At 43.3% G+C, this 16,152-nt stretch overlaps 1 protein-coding gene across 5 annotated transcripts in view; it reads right to left on the bottom strand.

Moving 5' to 3' along the window:
- ST8SIA5 (ST8 alpha-N-acetyl-neuraminide alpha-2,8-sialyltransferase 5) overlaps positions 1 to 16,152 on the bottom strand; it is an 80,277-nt gene that overhangs the window by 54,287 nt on the left and 9,838 nt on the right. Inside the window, exon 5 of one of the 5 annotated variants that reach the window (XM_062611788.1) lies at positions 8,404 to 9,611. The exons of 3 other annotated variants lie outside the window; for them this stretch is intronic. The gene's annotated coding sequence lies outside the window, so the exon portion shown is untranslated. Of the gene's footprint in view, positions 1 to 8,403; positions 9,612 to 16,152 lie in introns of those variants that run through there. One more of the 5 variants, XM_062611791.1, reaches the window with a different exon arrangement.

Below are 16,152 nucleotides of genomic sequence, written 5' to 3'. Positions count from 1 at the left end.
CCCTACACAGAGCACAGCTTGACTTCGGAATGTTAAATACATACCTGAATTCATCAGCCACTGCCAGGAACAAGCACAGCACCCTTCCCTGAAATACGCAGGGAAGCTACTAACTCCACATTTCACGTCTCTTGCCCTTCTTTGCAGTCCCCACTCTTCCATTAAGGCATGTCTGTGCTCCCGTTAAACGCGTTATCTTCCCAACAACTAATAAAAAGGTACAGAGCTACAGAAGAGCTACAGTTCAACAATACCCATACAATCTGACTCCAAACATGAGCCCCAAGTGTTTCATACCCCATTCACTGTAATACGTTATTAATATTAAAAATATATTAAATTAAAAAATCATTAACTATTTTGCTATTTTTGCTGAATATATAGCCCTTTCTTTAACATCAAACTCTAACTTCCTTCTAGCAAGCCAAAAGCTGAGTTCACCCTTATCCTCATGCCACGGGGAAACAACAGCCCTAACCTAACTAACATTTGCTAGTTAGGAGGAAGCTCGGGCTCAGCTCCATATTTTAGCAGGCTTTCTGGTGCAGATGAGTATCTTTACCCTCCTCAGCATCTCTTCCCTCACTTCTGAACTAGCAATCATAGCATTTCTTGGCCTTGCAGGTGTATTGGAGGAGTAACAAGGACAACTGTATGAAGATTTCCAAAGGCAAAATAACTCTCTCTTGCCTTTTAACATATGACTTAAGTCATTCTGAGGACTGCAAGAGCACCTGCCTGTGCACAGGATTCAGTTCCCTAAGCACACCATGCTCGACTACCTGACATGCCCCAGGATATTCTTGTTAAGACAAGCAGATATCATACGCACCTCATGGGAATCAGGAAATCTAGGTACTAATAGCACTAAACTTAGATGTATGTGCCTATAAGCCTACTGAAAACCTCCATGCAGTTATTAGCTGAGATCTAGTCAATACGCTCCATGGAGACCAACAGTTCTTTTCACCCTGAAGTAAATTTCTAAGCTATGTCAAGTGACTCACATCCTAAAAATACTTTTGTTTTTCCTCAGTATAATGAGAACTTGAGATGACCAGCTCAGTTGCAGGTATCTGGAGTTGTTATTTATGTGCCATGAGATGGCTGAGTTCGAGATCCTCAGGACAGTGAGAAGAGCGTGCAACAAGCTCACTGCCCTGGACTTCAAGAGAGCAGACTTTGGCCTCTTCAGGAACCTGCTTAGTAAGGTTGCATGGGATATAGCCCTAGAGGACAGGGGGCCCAAGACTCTTGGTTGATACTCAAGGATCACCTGCTACAAGTGTTGCGTCCCAGCTAGAAGGAAGTGCAGCAGGAGGGCCAGGAGACCTCCATGGCTGGATAATATGATGCTGAGGAAACTCGGAGGGAAAAAAGAGGCTTATAAAAGGTGGAAGCAAGGACAGGCAGCCTGGGAAGAATACAGGGATGTTGTCTGGGAAGCTAGGGACCAGGTCAGAAAAGCTAAGGCCCAGTTAGAAGTAAACTTGGCTACAGATGGGAAAGATAACAGGAAGGGATCTCTAGGTACGTTGCAGACAGACGAGGCACAACGAGAGCCCTCTCCTGAAGCTATCAGGAGAACTGGTTACCCTGGATTTGGAGAAGGCTGAGGTTCTTAATGACTACTTTGCCTCGGTCTTCACTGGCAAAGGCTCTGACCACACCACCCAAGTCTTGGAAGGCAGACGCAGGGAGTGTGAGAAAGAAGACCTTAGGCCCACTGTAGGAGAGGATCTGGTTTGAGACCATCTTAGGAACTTGAACGTGCACAAGTCCATGGGACCTGATGAAATCCATCCGTCGGTCCTGAAGGAGCTGGCGAATGAAGTTGCTAAGCCACTGTTCATCATATTTGAAAAAACATGGCAGTCAGGTGAAGTTCCCGACAACTGGAAAAAGGAAAATATAACCCCCATTTTCAAGAAGGGGAAAATGGATGACCCAGGGAATTACAGAACAGTCAGTGTCACCCCTGTGCCTGGCAAAATCTTGGAGCAGATTCTCCTGGAAGGCATGCTAAGGCACATGAAAAACAACAAGGTGCTTGGTGACAGCCAGCATGGCTTCACTAAGGGGAAATCCCGCCTGACCAATTTGGTGGCCTTCTATGATGGGGCTACAGAACTGATGGACAGGGGTAGAGCAGTTGATGGCATCTACCTCGACTTGTGCAAAGCTTTTGACACTGTCTTACACGACATCCTTGTCTCCAAATTGGAGAGACATCAATTTGATGGATGGACCACTCGGTGGATAAAGAACTGGCTGGATGGCTGCATGCAAAGAGCTGTGGTCAATGGCTCAGTGTCCGGCTGGTGACCAGTAACGAGTGATATCTCTCACGGATCGGTGTTGGGACCGGTCTTGTTCAACATCTTTGTCGCTGACATGGACAGTGGGATTGAGTGCGTCCTCAACAAGTTTGCCAACGACACCAGGCTGTGTGGTTTGGTTGAGGGAAGGAATGCCATCCACAGGGACCTTGACACACTTGTGAGGTGGGCTGATGCCAACCTTATGAAGTTTAACCATGACAAGTGCAAGGTCCTACACCTGGGTTGGAGCAATCCCAGGCACAGCTACAGGTTGGGCAGAGAAGAGATTCAGAGCAGCCCTGAGGAGAAGGACTTGGGGGTGTTCGTAGATGAGAAAATGAACATGAGCCGGCTTCAGTGTGCGCTCGCAGCCCAGAAAGCCAACCATATCCTGGGCTGCATCAAAAGGAGAGTGACCAGCAGGTCGAAGGAGGTGATCCTGCCCCTCTGCTCTGCTCTTGTGAGACCTCACCTGAAGTACTGTGTGCAGTTCTGGTGTCCTCAACATAAAAAGGACATGGAACTGTTGGAACAAGTCCAGAAGAGGGCCACAAGGATGATCAGGGTACTGAAGCACTTCCCGTATGAAGATAGGCTGAGGAAGTTGGGGCTGTGCAGCCTGGAGAAGAGAAGGCTACGTGGAGACCTCATAGCAGCCTTCCAGTATCTGAAGGGGGCTATAGGGATGCTGGGGAGAGACTCTTCATTAAGAACTGCAGTGACAGGACAAGGGTAATGGGTTAAAACTTAAACAGGGCAAGTTTAAATTGCATATAAGGAAGAAGTTCTTCACTGTAAGGGTGGTGAGGCACTGGAATAGGTTGTGAGGGAAGCTGTGAATGCTCCATCCCTGGCAGTGTTCAAGGCCAGGTTGGACAAAGCCTTGGGTTACATGGTTTAGTGTGAGGTGCCCCTGCCCATGGCAGTGGGGTTGGAACTAGATGATCTTAAGGTCCTTTCTAACCCTAACTATTCTATGATTCTATGATTCTGTCTGTGTAGTGGATGCCAAAATGCTCATGAGAGAGCCAAGTATAAAAAGAGCATGAAAACAAGTTGAAGTTAATGTCAAGTAAATAACATAAGGAAGTGAGCTATGAATGTTTTTTCCCCCTTCATATTTAGTCCACTGAAACAGCCAATATTATAGAATCATAGAATCATAGAATAGTTAGGGTTGGAAAGGACCTTAAGATCATCTAGTTCCAACCCTCCTGCCATGGGCAGGGACACCTTACGCTAAATCACATCACCCAAGGCCTCGTCCAACCTGGTCTTGAACACTGCCAGGGATGGAGCATTCACAACCTCCCTGGGCAACCTATTCCAGTGCCTCACCACCCTATTAATTCCAGTGGAACTGTCACAGAAACTCACATTTCCAGCAGCCACCTACCACTGAAGGGGAACAAAGCCACAGAATTTCACCTACATTCCCAGTAATATTCTGCTCCTCTTTTTTCTCTCTCTCAAAGCTACTGTTGATGATCATCAGAAATGATAAAATACACTTTCATGAAACAACATGAGCCAATTTTGCTGCTAGTGTTGTTTCCCCATGACTAGCACTACTCTTTGTAAACCTTCCTTCCACTTCTACTACTAACCCTCCTTTCACAGTGAAAAAGAAAGCAAGCCAAATCTGGAAGTCATGGTATTTCCTCACCCCCAGTAACATTCAAAAATGGCCTGGGATGAGGAGAGGGGGGAGTTAACACTTCCAGACAATAGACGAAAATCAGATACTTTAAAATACCATTTCTTCTAGAACTGAAAGAATTTAAAAAAGATCACTCAGTTCAAACCCCCTGTCATGGGCAGGGACACCTTCCACGAGAGCAGCTTGCTCCAAGCTCCATCCAGCCTGTCCGTGAACACTGCCAGGGATGGGACAGCCACATAGATTGCATACTAACACCCCAGAATCACTGTGTAAGCTGTTCAGAACTTCCTCAGCTAGGCTATTCTGTAATCGTCTGTCAGGAAGGTGGGAGATGGGAACAGCTTGAGTGACCTGAAGCATTTATCAGTCAAAATTCCCTTATTTTCATGACCCTCACCAAGATGCCTGGCTTCCAGGCTCCCCCACAGGGATGGCAGGAAATAGTAATGGGAATATAAAATGAAAAAATACTCATGTTTGAATAATTCAGCCCCAGGATGAAATATAAGAGTGAAATCAGAGAAGCTAAAGACTGTGAAGAGAATCTACCCTGGTTTTTAGGTTACATTCATTGTTCGGTCATCTCACTTGGCTGCAGTTTAAAAACCTTCTATGGCAATGACAAATATAGTTTACCAGGGTTACCGTTCCTGGTACACTGCTTCATGTGCTATGAACATGTCAGGAAAAGCAATTAAAGTGCCTGCAAAAGAAATCTTCACTTGCTGCACCATTTGAAGGTTAGGAAAGAAACCCTCAAACAACAAGCAGCTAACAACTGGGTAAATGCCAGATTTCACTGAGTTGCGCCAGGGATGTATTTGGCCATGTATTTTCATTTGTACATCCCCCATAAAGTTGACTCATCAAGCAAATTTTGCTTAATCAGAACCTAACACAGTACATGCTTAAATCAATAGGAGGCAAACTTGATTTCCAAGGGAGGAAGCAGAATCTAAATCATTTTATTATCAATTCTGACATATCTTTTTGTTGTTCTTCTCACAGCAAAATCTACTGTGCAAGTGGTTTTAACCTACTGCTACCATTGGTAATAGACATCCTTAATCCAGCAACTGGTTGAGTATACATGAGCTCTTTTAAACCCCAAGGAAAGCTTAGATCAAGGAAACATCCATCATCATACCAGACTGATATGTAGAACAGCAATTTCAGGCTTTTTTTTTTTTCCCCTATTTGTTACCACACTGGATAAAAAAAGGCATTAACTAATTATTTTAATTGCACTTTTTGTAGTATTTCTCATGGGACCTGGACTGCAGCTGCTTCAGTTTTATCCCATCTGGCTGGGGGATGGGAAGCCATTATAGAAATGTGTTTTTCCCAGCGTGAATAGGACTTTTTCCCACAGATGTCCTTTATGGAGGTGGGGAAGCTATTGGAAACAGGTGTATTGCACATTAGCACTTCCTGCCTTGACACTATCTAATAGATTCCGGCAGGAAAACCTCAGTCAACTCCACAGGATCAAATCCAGCCTAACTCCCACCCCCAACCCCCCTTTTTTGCAGGGAGGAAAGCACACAATGATTACTTTTAAAAGAACAAATACCTCTGTGGTCTGATGTCTTGAAAAGCTATTTATGGCTTTCCAACAAGAATTTTATTTATTTATGAGGGCAAAATATTGCAACTTTTTGGAACAGTCATGATCTTGCAGGCGATGAATTATCTGCAAGAATATTAAGATCACTTATGGAAAAATATGCTGCTAGGAATGAAGGAAAACACCCCCACAGAAACCTGATTAATCAAGTACAATTGGCAGCAAGCACAGAAAAGAAACTGTGCTCTTTAGGAGACATCTTTTAGTGCAGATGAGTTTTTGCTTGGCTTCAAGTGCCACTGCCATGTTTTCCTTGCTTCCATTTCTGTTTCAGCCCTTGTCAAAGGCTCAGTTGATATCCTAAGCCCTACATTGTCCTGACTCATTTGTTTGGGCATCATTTCCAGATGCTTGGTGACAAGTAAAAGGAAAGGTAACTGGGATCTTCATTGGTTCCAGGCTATTACTGCTAAAAATCTGTATTTCTCCCTGAAAATCCTGCTTATGTTAAAGGTGAGCTATACTGGTATAACAGGCACTGAGCCAAGTATAAGGCAATCCCAGGAGCTGGTCAGACCCTTTTCTCCAGAGGATCCATGACAACATAACCTCCTGAACATGCTACTGGGAACCCATTTGTTCCCAGCTCTTTTCGGGTGGGCTAGAGGGTGAAGGTTCTCCCTCACAGCTGGAATTCGATAGCCAGAAGGAGGTATCGCTCCTTCTCCGTGTTTGAAGTTAGGCAGTTAACTTTTTCCTCCAACTGTGTTATTTTAGCTCCTTCTCTGAACATATAACAGATGTGCCCAGAGCTCTGGAAAAGAGCTTTGGGAAACATTTCTGTTTATTCACTAAACAAATTCTGACAAGTCGAACATCCAAAGTACAACATCTCTCTTCCCCTCTCTGACCTCTGTCAAGGCCTCTTCTCCTCTCCTCACATTTGCTGTGTCCACAGCCTGCTCTGTGCACTGTATTTCCGCTCACTTACGACCCTGGAGTGACAAAGCATCTTCTGGCTCTGGAAGAGACTAAGTTATACCAATTTGGGTACAGAAAGGGTTGTCTTCACTTCTCTTACATCTGCACAGTTGCTTAATGAAAGTGCAGCGTCTGGTGCAAGAAGCCCTAATTTAAAAAAAGGGAAATAAATATCATTTTCATAAACATTTCCAACTAGCTGTTCCAGGCTATATTATTCTATGGAAATGTTCGTGGTGTGCCAAGACAGAATTTTTTACAGTATTAACAAATACTATGACCTGGCCTAAGCTGGTATTACCAATGCAAAACACGAACCTGTCCTACTCTTGGCTACCTGTCTTTGCTGTTGCACTGCTCCTTCTCTTGCACAGCATTAGTGTTTGCATGGATGCACCCTGATTACCAGAGAGGTCATCCAGTGTAGACTAAAACCAAACAGAAAAATAACTTAATTTAAGAGGTTAGTTTTCAGGGGAACTGAAAGGGTGATAAGCACAGACTCTGGCAGCTGTGCTGGCTTTTGTCAGCTGCAAGTGTTTGCAGAATGATTGCCTGAATAAGTGATCTGTGGCATTTGCAAGAAAGCCCTCCTGAAATCTTTGGACATCATATCATGTCCTTATTTTTGCACATCACAGGCTGATCTTCCAGGAAAACCAGTCTGTTCAAGTAGGCAGAAGGATAAAGAAGTGTCACACAAGTGGCCAAGACAGAAAGCCACATGGAGATGGAGGATTTTAACTGCAGGAGGCTACAACCTCACTATGTAAACTTGAGAGGTGCTTGGCCTCACTTTGCCTTAGCTGGAAAGCTGGCAGCGAAGGATATGTGGGTGCATAGTCCTGACAATGTGATACTGAGGCTGAGCTAGATGTTGTGTAGCTGAACTTGATGTTGCATAGCTGCTCATGGTCAATTATGTACAAAATCATTACAGTGATGCTAGAAAGCTCCAGTCATCTTCACCAGCCTTTGCTGGCCATTAACCCAGCAGAAGCCTGCTAACGGCATCTGGCCACTTTCTTTGTACTACTGCCACTCTGAAGGACACAAACTGTTCTGTATTTTACAGTGTGAGATTCAGGCAAAATAACCATGGGTTTCAGAGAATGAGTTCTCAAAGTGACAAGAAACTAATGAGATGTGAATTTTATTTTTAAATCTCCAGCCATGAGCTGAAAAGGAAAAAACTCTTGAAAAGCAACTCCCTCTGATGATAAATTAAATATCACCTAGTGAGAGCAGATGAAGAATTCATCCATGACACCTACATTACTCCTTTAGAACAACGCTCTGATTATGAACCCCATCCACTACAAAGCTCTACTACACTGCAGTTCCTGTGTGTCCCCCTGGCATCACTGCACAAGGAGAAGAGCACACCATACACAGGGGAGTTCACAACATACCAGCGTGCAGCAGAGATTTTCAATAGGGATGAATCAACACAGGAGAATGAGCAGCCAGCAGCATCCTTCACATCATCCATGAACAGAGAGGAGCAGACCTGCCATCTCCAGCTGGGCAAACTTACAACTTACCAACACCAGGAGCTGGTATCAAGCTTACCTCTTTCAGTCCAGCCTTTGAATGATGACTTGTAGTGTGGTTATGCAATGGCCAAAACTGGATATGGCAGTTTATTACAATTTCTTCCTTTGCAGCAAAGATAACACACATATAATTCATCATCTGAATTTAAAAGAATTCACACAGCAACCTAGAGCCACTCAGTTTGACTACTGCTCAAGTGCTGGCCAAGTATCAGACAGTAACAGCTCTTTTTCAGAGTCTGGAGAGTCAACTATCACGTGCAGAAAGAGCAAAACTAGTGCCAAGCTGCTGAGAGAGGCGAGGACTCTGCCTACCTTGACACCTGTGCAGCTCCTTTTAGCCTCAAGGAAAAGAGTTCATCTGGCTCAGGAAGGATGGTGAGCTTCACTACAGGGGTTCGATAGCACAAAGATGCAACTTCCCCTTAGCTAAGACAATGATGATGAAATTGTGTCACTTAGCATGTATACCACTGCCTGGCTTCCAGTTTTTCTCCAGGAGAGATTAAGCTAGAAAACCAGTGTGATCCCTTCTGCCTTGCATAAGGAAAACTGAGGGAGTAAGGGAAAGAAGCCAGACTAAAAAATCCCCCATGCTATGAAACAGCTCCAATACAGGACTAGGTTAGGAACAATGACTCAGCCCTGTCCAGACCTCTTAAAAACACATTGAAAACAAATTCTAAAGCACCTAAAAATTGTGGTTTGGGTTTTTCCATTACAGACTAGTGAATGTCCAGAGGGAAAACAAATCAGCTTGAGTAGTGAGTCAAACAAACGCAATTTTTCATTTGGCTGGCAGTCAAAGGAAGATTCAAGTGATCCTACCTTCCCAAATACAGAGGACAGCAGTGTAGCTGAGAGCAAAATTTGACTGTAATTAAAGGAGTGAATTGGCCATTTCAATCACTGCTGTAAGCACTCCTGATTAACCACAGATGATGGTTTTAGAAGAGTAGGTCTGAGGATTAAAGTATTATGCAGGCTGAAAACACCACGTCACATCTCTGAAATTACTTTGCTTTGTATCATTTTGTTTCATACTCTTAGAATCAATTCTCAGGTCCTTATTCACTAATGGGAACCTTTACCTCAAATCTAGTTAATACTTAGGTTACTCATTCCCTCTTAGTGGCTTTTATAAGAGATTTTGCCTCCAACTCTGCTTTATCATATTTTTACTTTTGTACTTGTCAAATCCTACCTTAATGGTTTCCCTGGGAACTAATGAATGTCACACACGTAGACTAAGAAGTACAAGCCGTATTTTTAACTTACATGGATAATTCTTAAACCAAAAGTAATGCAATGTCCGTTCACTCAAAATCTTAACTGTAAATAATATACTAGACTATTAGACTACCTTCTGGAAAAAAAACCTGCACAAAAATGTACCTAGCTTCTAAAGTTCATGATCCAAATGTTCTCTTTTTACACGTCCAAATTCCAGAGTTCAGGCAATGGACTGCTTTTCCTGTGGGTCTTTGCTCTGTTTACTGCAAATAATGTTTTATTCTTCTTTTCTGGGTGTCACAGTATATGAAAGAGAAAAAAAAACCAAACATATTAGAATTGGCAAATAAAAAGTCTGATTAATGCTTAATACTGATAGAATTACATATACATCTAAGTATATACTGTGCTGCTTCTGAACTGTAATCTCAAAAAAATTAAATCCAACTTTCCTTCTGAAGGAAACGTGAGCTGGTTTTTGCTATGGACCTGCTCAGAGTATGTGTGTGGTGTGTAAAATGCAGAATTAACTTGATTGAATGTTAGCTCTCTGAGGGATAGGTGTCTAGAAGAGCTGCTCATCAAACTCCTGCTACAGACAGCAGATAAAAACTGGCATCTCCAGAAATGCTGTATTGCTTTTTAAGGCAGACAGACAGGCTAAGCAGCCATTTAGGTGTGTCTCTCTCTACCCAGTGACTACAAAAGTGCTTAAATGACTAGGTTAGTTGAGAGCTTCGTTACAACTACAGTTGAGATGTATCACAGAATCATACAGCGGTCTGGGTTGGAAGGGACCTTCAAAGATCATCCAGTTCCAACCCCCTGCCATGGGTTCATACACCTTCCACTAGATCAGGCTGCTTGGAGCCCCATCCAGCCTGACCCTGAATGTTTCCCTGGATGGGGCATCTACCACCTTTCTGGACAACCTGTGCCAGGGACTCATCACTTTCATCTTAAAGAATTTAATCCTTATATCTAGCTTAAATCTACCACTGTTTTAGTTTAAAACCATCAACCCCTGTCCTGTTGTAACAGGCCATGCTAAAGGTTGCCCCCATCTTTCTTCTAAGCCACCTTTAAGTACTCAAGGGCCACAGTAAGGTCTCCCCTTAAGGAGCCTTCTCTTCTCCAGGCTGAACCGGCCCAGCTCTCTCAGCCTGGCTCCAGAGCAGAGCTGCTTCAGCCCTGGCAGCATCTCCCTGGGCTCCTCTGGACTTGCTCCCACAGCTCCATGTCCCTCTCATTCTGCTGTCCCAGAGCTGGATCAGGACTGTAGGGGGGTCTCCCCAGAGCACAGCAGGGGGGTGCAGCTCAGCACACAGGGTGGGGTCTGGGGTCAAGTGCACACTGAAGCCAGGTCATCCCCAGCACTCCATTCATCCACCAGCACTCCAAGTCCTTCTTGACAGAGCTGCTCTCACTCCCTTCATCATCAATACCTGATTTCACCTCCTCTTTGGGAGGGGACCTTGACATTCATCCCCCAGACCCTACTGATAACAGGGGTTGCCTCAGCCCATGTGCAGGACCTTGCGCTTGGCCTTGTTAAACTTCATGCAGTTCACATGGACTCACTTCTAGAGCTGGTCCAGGTCCCTCTGGATGGTATCCCACTCCTCAGGTGTGTCAACCACAGCACTCAGCCTGGGGTCATCTGCAAACTTGCTTAAGGTGCACCCAATCCCACCGCAGGAGCTCCTGGCTCATCTTAAGACTTCAAGTGTGCTCCAGTGTAGCAACAAGCTGAGTGCACACCCTAGCCAGCACCTCTTCCCTCTCTCTGATCTTGGTGTGCCAGCCCCCACCTCGTCATGGGCAAGCCTGATATTATCCCCCTCTTGAGCTCTGGTTCTTTTTATTACTGAGAGGTGAATAAAGCCTCATTCACTTCTTTTTAAAGCCCTGTATCAACTTTGACTCCTGCTCAACATCAAAATGAGGCACTATGAGTTTACACAATAATGCAGGAAAGCATATATATGTGTGTGTGTGTGTGTGTGTGTGTGTATACACAACTGTAGGAAACAAATTGCAGCCTCCTAAATTGCTATGTACCAGGGTTCACTCCAGCCTTCCTCCACCTTTGTAGCCTGGTGGCTGGGCTGAGCTCAGCCCTCTTCGAAGTGAACTCCCACATTCCTGAATTCCAAGCTGGTTGATAGTCATAGCATAGATTTAACCATAGAAAGCTTTGCTCCCAAGCCATAGGCAGGAAAAGGCATCCAAAGATAGTGACTTGCTCAAGACCCCACAATATGGAAGTGGCAGAGCCAAGATTACAATACCTAACATGCATTAAACCCAGTGTACAGATGACATTGTCACCCATACAAACCACCTACCTTCCTTCGTATATTTCTGGTTTCATCTCTTTCCTCTTTAAAAAAAAGTATTCTAGTTCTTCTTGGTAGTGAGAGAAACCAAGAAAATAGGATCGTTTCTTTTAAATGTGATAATTTAATTTAAATGTCATCATTTAAAATTTCATCCTCACCCAAAAATTCCTGGAAGAAAGAAGTATCAAGATGGAGAAGTTTCATGGATAAATCATGAACACAGGAAGACAGACTAGGAGCATCAATACTGGCCAAACACTCACTGAATATGAAATGGGAACGAGGATCAGGGTGACACATCCACTCAGCTAAAAGTAGGAGATTCTATGGCTAAACTGGGATCGAACTCTCACACTAGTAGAGCCAAAATCTCATATGACTGGAGCACCTCCCATATGAAGACAGGCTAAGAAAGCTGGGGCTGTTCAGCCTGGAGAAGAGAAGGCTGCGTGGAGACCTCAGAGCAGCCTTCCAGTATCTGAAGGGGGCCTATAGGGATGCTGGGGACAGACTCTTCATTAGGGACTGTAGTGATAGGACAAGGGGTAATGGGTTAATACTTAAACAGGGGAAGTTTAGATTGGATATAAGGAGGAAATCCTTTCCTGTGAGGGTGGTGAGGCACTGGAATGGGTTGCCCAGGGAGGTTGTGAATGCTCCATCCCTGGCAGTGTTCAAGACCAGGTCGGACGAGGCCTTGGGTGATATGGTTTAGTGGGAGCTGTCCCTGCCCATGGCACGGGGGTTGGAACTTTATGATCTTAAAGTCCTTTCCAACCCTAACTATTCTATGATTCTATGATTCTATGATCACAGATTACTTTATGGAAGTAGGAACTTTGGTAGGCACTCTAGTCCAGTGTGCTACTCAGAGCAAGGCCTACTCTGAAACCGTGACAGGTTGCTCGGGATCTTCTCCAGTGAAGTTCTGAGTACCTGCAAAGATGGAGATTCCACAGTCTTTCCTAGGAGCCTCTTGCAATGTTTGAATGAATGCTCCCAGTAGTCCGCTTAATAAATCTGCTTTGAAACTCTACAAAATAGTTCTTCTCATGACAGATTTTCTTCCCTATCGATCTAAGCAGCGCTGCCAGGAATTAACCTACAGTGAAAAAAAGCATGTAAGAAATAACTTGCTACATGACCCAGAAAACATGATGAGTTTTGAGGTCGAGGACCAGAAGCAATTTGCTTTCACCTCTAACTGAACCTCTGGTTTTGGTGGTTTGTTTTTTTTTTGTTAGATAATGAAAAGCACTACAAATGGGATTCATTTACCTAACTAATAATACTTCTCATTTTCTTCTAAGCCTTAACAGATGTCAAAAGCTTAGATGAAAAGCAAAAGGAGCCATGCCACTTTAGCTGAGCAAAAACTATTTTGCAAGAAACAATATTCCTGGTTTTCTGATGGTTTTAATTCCAGAGCATAGGTCTCTGAAAGCTGTGGATTATGGCAACATAGACATCAGCAGTGTTTTGGACTTTCATCATAAAGAATATAAACTTCCTGCGCTGAGGTATGAAGGGGACAGATATCTACTGTACCTTGAATCTGCTCTTTGAAACTGGTATTTTCATTATTTTTGTTATTAGCTGTCTATCTGTGAAGTGGATCAATTGCAGCTGCAGGTCTAGGAAGCTGCCCATGCTAAGAAAATCCCACTGGTCTTACCGCCAAAAATTAGATATCCATTGAATTAGTGGTTCTTACTGTTATCTTCACATCAATAAGTGCAAGCACAGACATACACTAAAATTTGATAGCTGCTTTTCTTTTCAGAACAGAATGTTACATTCTAGAAATGTCATAAACTACATGACTAGCAAGGAAAAATTTATAGATAAAAGCCCCTCACTAGGATACTGAAAAATATATCAGAATTGAAATATTAAAAGTAATAGAATTTTTAAATTAACTGTAAAATAAATATGATTGTAAAGTAAGAAATTGCTTTAAAAGAGGACATAGCAGCTTACGGTTCAGGAACACTGAATGAGAAAACACTCAATGCTTGCCAAAATCACATAGAATCATAGAATCACAGAACAGTTTGGGTTGGAAGGGACCTTTAAGCTCGTGAGAGTTCCAATCTCCCTTCCACTAGACCAGGTTTCTCCAAGCCCCATCCAGCCTGGCCTTGGAACATGGAACATAGAGTCCCTCCAGCAAAGATCATCACACAGAATTTTTATATGTAAAATAGCTTATGGGGTATTGGCAGGAGCAGCAGCAGAACAGGACTTGTAACTGAGCATATAGTTCTCACATTGCCAGCAAAAACAGGCCAACAGCTATTTCCTTCTCAGATCTCAAGTCAGGATATATATAACTGAGTTCACAAATTGGAATTGCTGATTTGCCCAGTGTTACATGTCCAAAAAGAGGCACTTTCCTCAAACCACACAAGTAGCTAAGTATGCAGAAACACTGTCAGTGTTTAAACTTGTCACACAGAAAGATGCTCTTCTAACTTAGCATTGAAGGGCAAAAACAGTAGGGTGCGATTTTATTTCAGAGGTTGTACTTCTCCTTCTGTCTTGAAAAAGAGAACTAAGAGCTCCTCAGGGGGTCTACATCCTCACTGGTGAGACCTAGATAGACCCAGTGAGATTTTTAGTAAGCTATTTCTCTTGTACTAATTAAAGATAATTTTCCTACCAGAGACTGTATTGACGGTTATAAGCAATAAATTTAAGTATTTTACAACAATCCTTTGCATATCTTAATATCCAAATAGAAAGAATCGCACTATTGAGAGTTTTGTAAGGCAAATGCTTCCCAGTTCTTTAGGGAATCACTGGAAAGTTGGTAAATGAACATTAAGGGTTACAACTGATGATGATGAGCAAATGCAGTAAGAAGTCATCTTCTTGGTGTGTGACTGAGCGCCATTACAGCAATTCACCTGATCTGCAACAGCTCCTCTGGTACCCTCTTTCTCAAAAATGAGCTATTGATTACATCCCCAGTCTGTCACTTTCAGTGACCTAATACGCCTTCCACATCTCAGTTTAAAAATAATTTCCAAGTAAAAGTTGAAAAAAGGAAAAAGGAGCTAGAGGTAAAATCAACAAACTGTCATTCCCTGAATTCAGTAAAAAGGTCCTGTTCTAATTAAATCTTAAACCAATACTGTCTGTAGTGCTAAAGCTGTACTGATCCAATTGTCCACACAGACCTGAACTCTAAAAGCTGTCTGGAAACTTTGCAACAACTTAAGGTTGTCCCTTCCCTTATGCATGGTTGCCCAGCTATCACCCACAGCATAGCATGTTTATGGGTCAGAAAATGGACAGCTGACCTGTTTAATGACACAGGTGGTTTCCAATTTTCCCAATTTTCCATTCCTGTCTAAATCCTAGAGATCAGTCTCCTGGCTGTATCTTTGTCAGCACATTCAGTGTAGTCAGCAAAAGATCTGCAAATACCCCACAATCTTTCAATGAAAATTCCCTGAAGCTTGGTCAACTTGCTACTTTCAAAGTACTTCTACAGACTATAGATCAGATAATAAGAAGTTCTCCCCTGTGATGGTGGTGAGGCCCTGACACAGGGTGCCCAGAGGAGCTGTGGCTGCCCCATCCCTGGCAGTGTTCAAGGCCAGGTTGGACACAGGGGCTCGGAGCAAGCTGCTCTAGTGGAAGGTGTCTCTGGGGACATCAGGGAAGTGGAAGGCAGGGGATTGGAACTGCATGAACTTTAAGGTCCCTTCAATCCAAACCATCCAGTGATTCTATGATACCACGTACTTCAGTATGCTGGCCTCCTGCCCAGAAACAGGGTGCCAGACAGTGCTGAGCACAGGGCTAAATGCATGGCTGGAGAGTCATTGAGTTCTCCAAAGTAAAGCTGTTGTAGGACATGGGTGATGAATCATCCCTGTGTAGTGCATTTAATTGCAATTACTGCAGCCTGTGTTTGTGGTTTCTGCATTCCTACAGGAATAACTAAGTATTTTTTCCTTTTTGCTCATGAATCAAGCTGCATTTTCTCTATTGGAGTTATTCTTGTAAGTCCCGGTCCACCATTTTTTGAAATCTTGGCTTTTATCTTTTTCTCTTTTCTGTGATGTTTCAGCACTCTTAGAAACCTTGCATGTAATTAGAGCATGTAATGTCAGAGAAGTGCGGTTCTGCTAGCAGCCTCCCTGGATTTGATGGAAAGATTTATTACTGCAATCTCTCAGCATATTGGTTGATAGTGAATACTGGATTGTGGATAAAAGATTTACTTGGAAACAGGAAGTAAAATCTTCAAGCAGAGCCAGTGTCACCTTTGTAGGGTCAGATGCTAAAATTCAGTTCTTGTCTTCTCCTATTCACATCCACACACTGGATGATCTGCACTAGTTTAACAGGGTCCCATACGACCTACAGCCTCAGCAAATGCCCTGATCACTCATCCCTAAAACTCATGCTTGTGCTCAAATGATTGTTCATTTGATTAACCTGGCAGCATCTGCACAATGTTCAAATACTATTTAGG

Source organism: Pezoporus occidentalis, unplaced genomic scaffold, assembly GCF_034315485.1.
Source record: "Pezoporus occidentalis ecotype Australia unplaced genomic scaffold, CSIRO_AGI_Poc_V1 ctg157, whole genome shotgun sequence".
In the NCBI taxonomy this organism is placed as follows: Eukaryota; Metazoa; Chordata; class Aves; order Psittaciformes; family Psittacidae; genus Pezoporus; species Pezoporus occidentalis.
The sequence above is the reverse complement of the archived record's forward strand: the minus strand, read 5'-3'. Positions and strand labels throughout refer to the sequence as shown.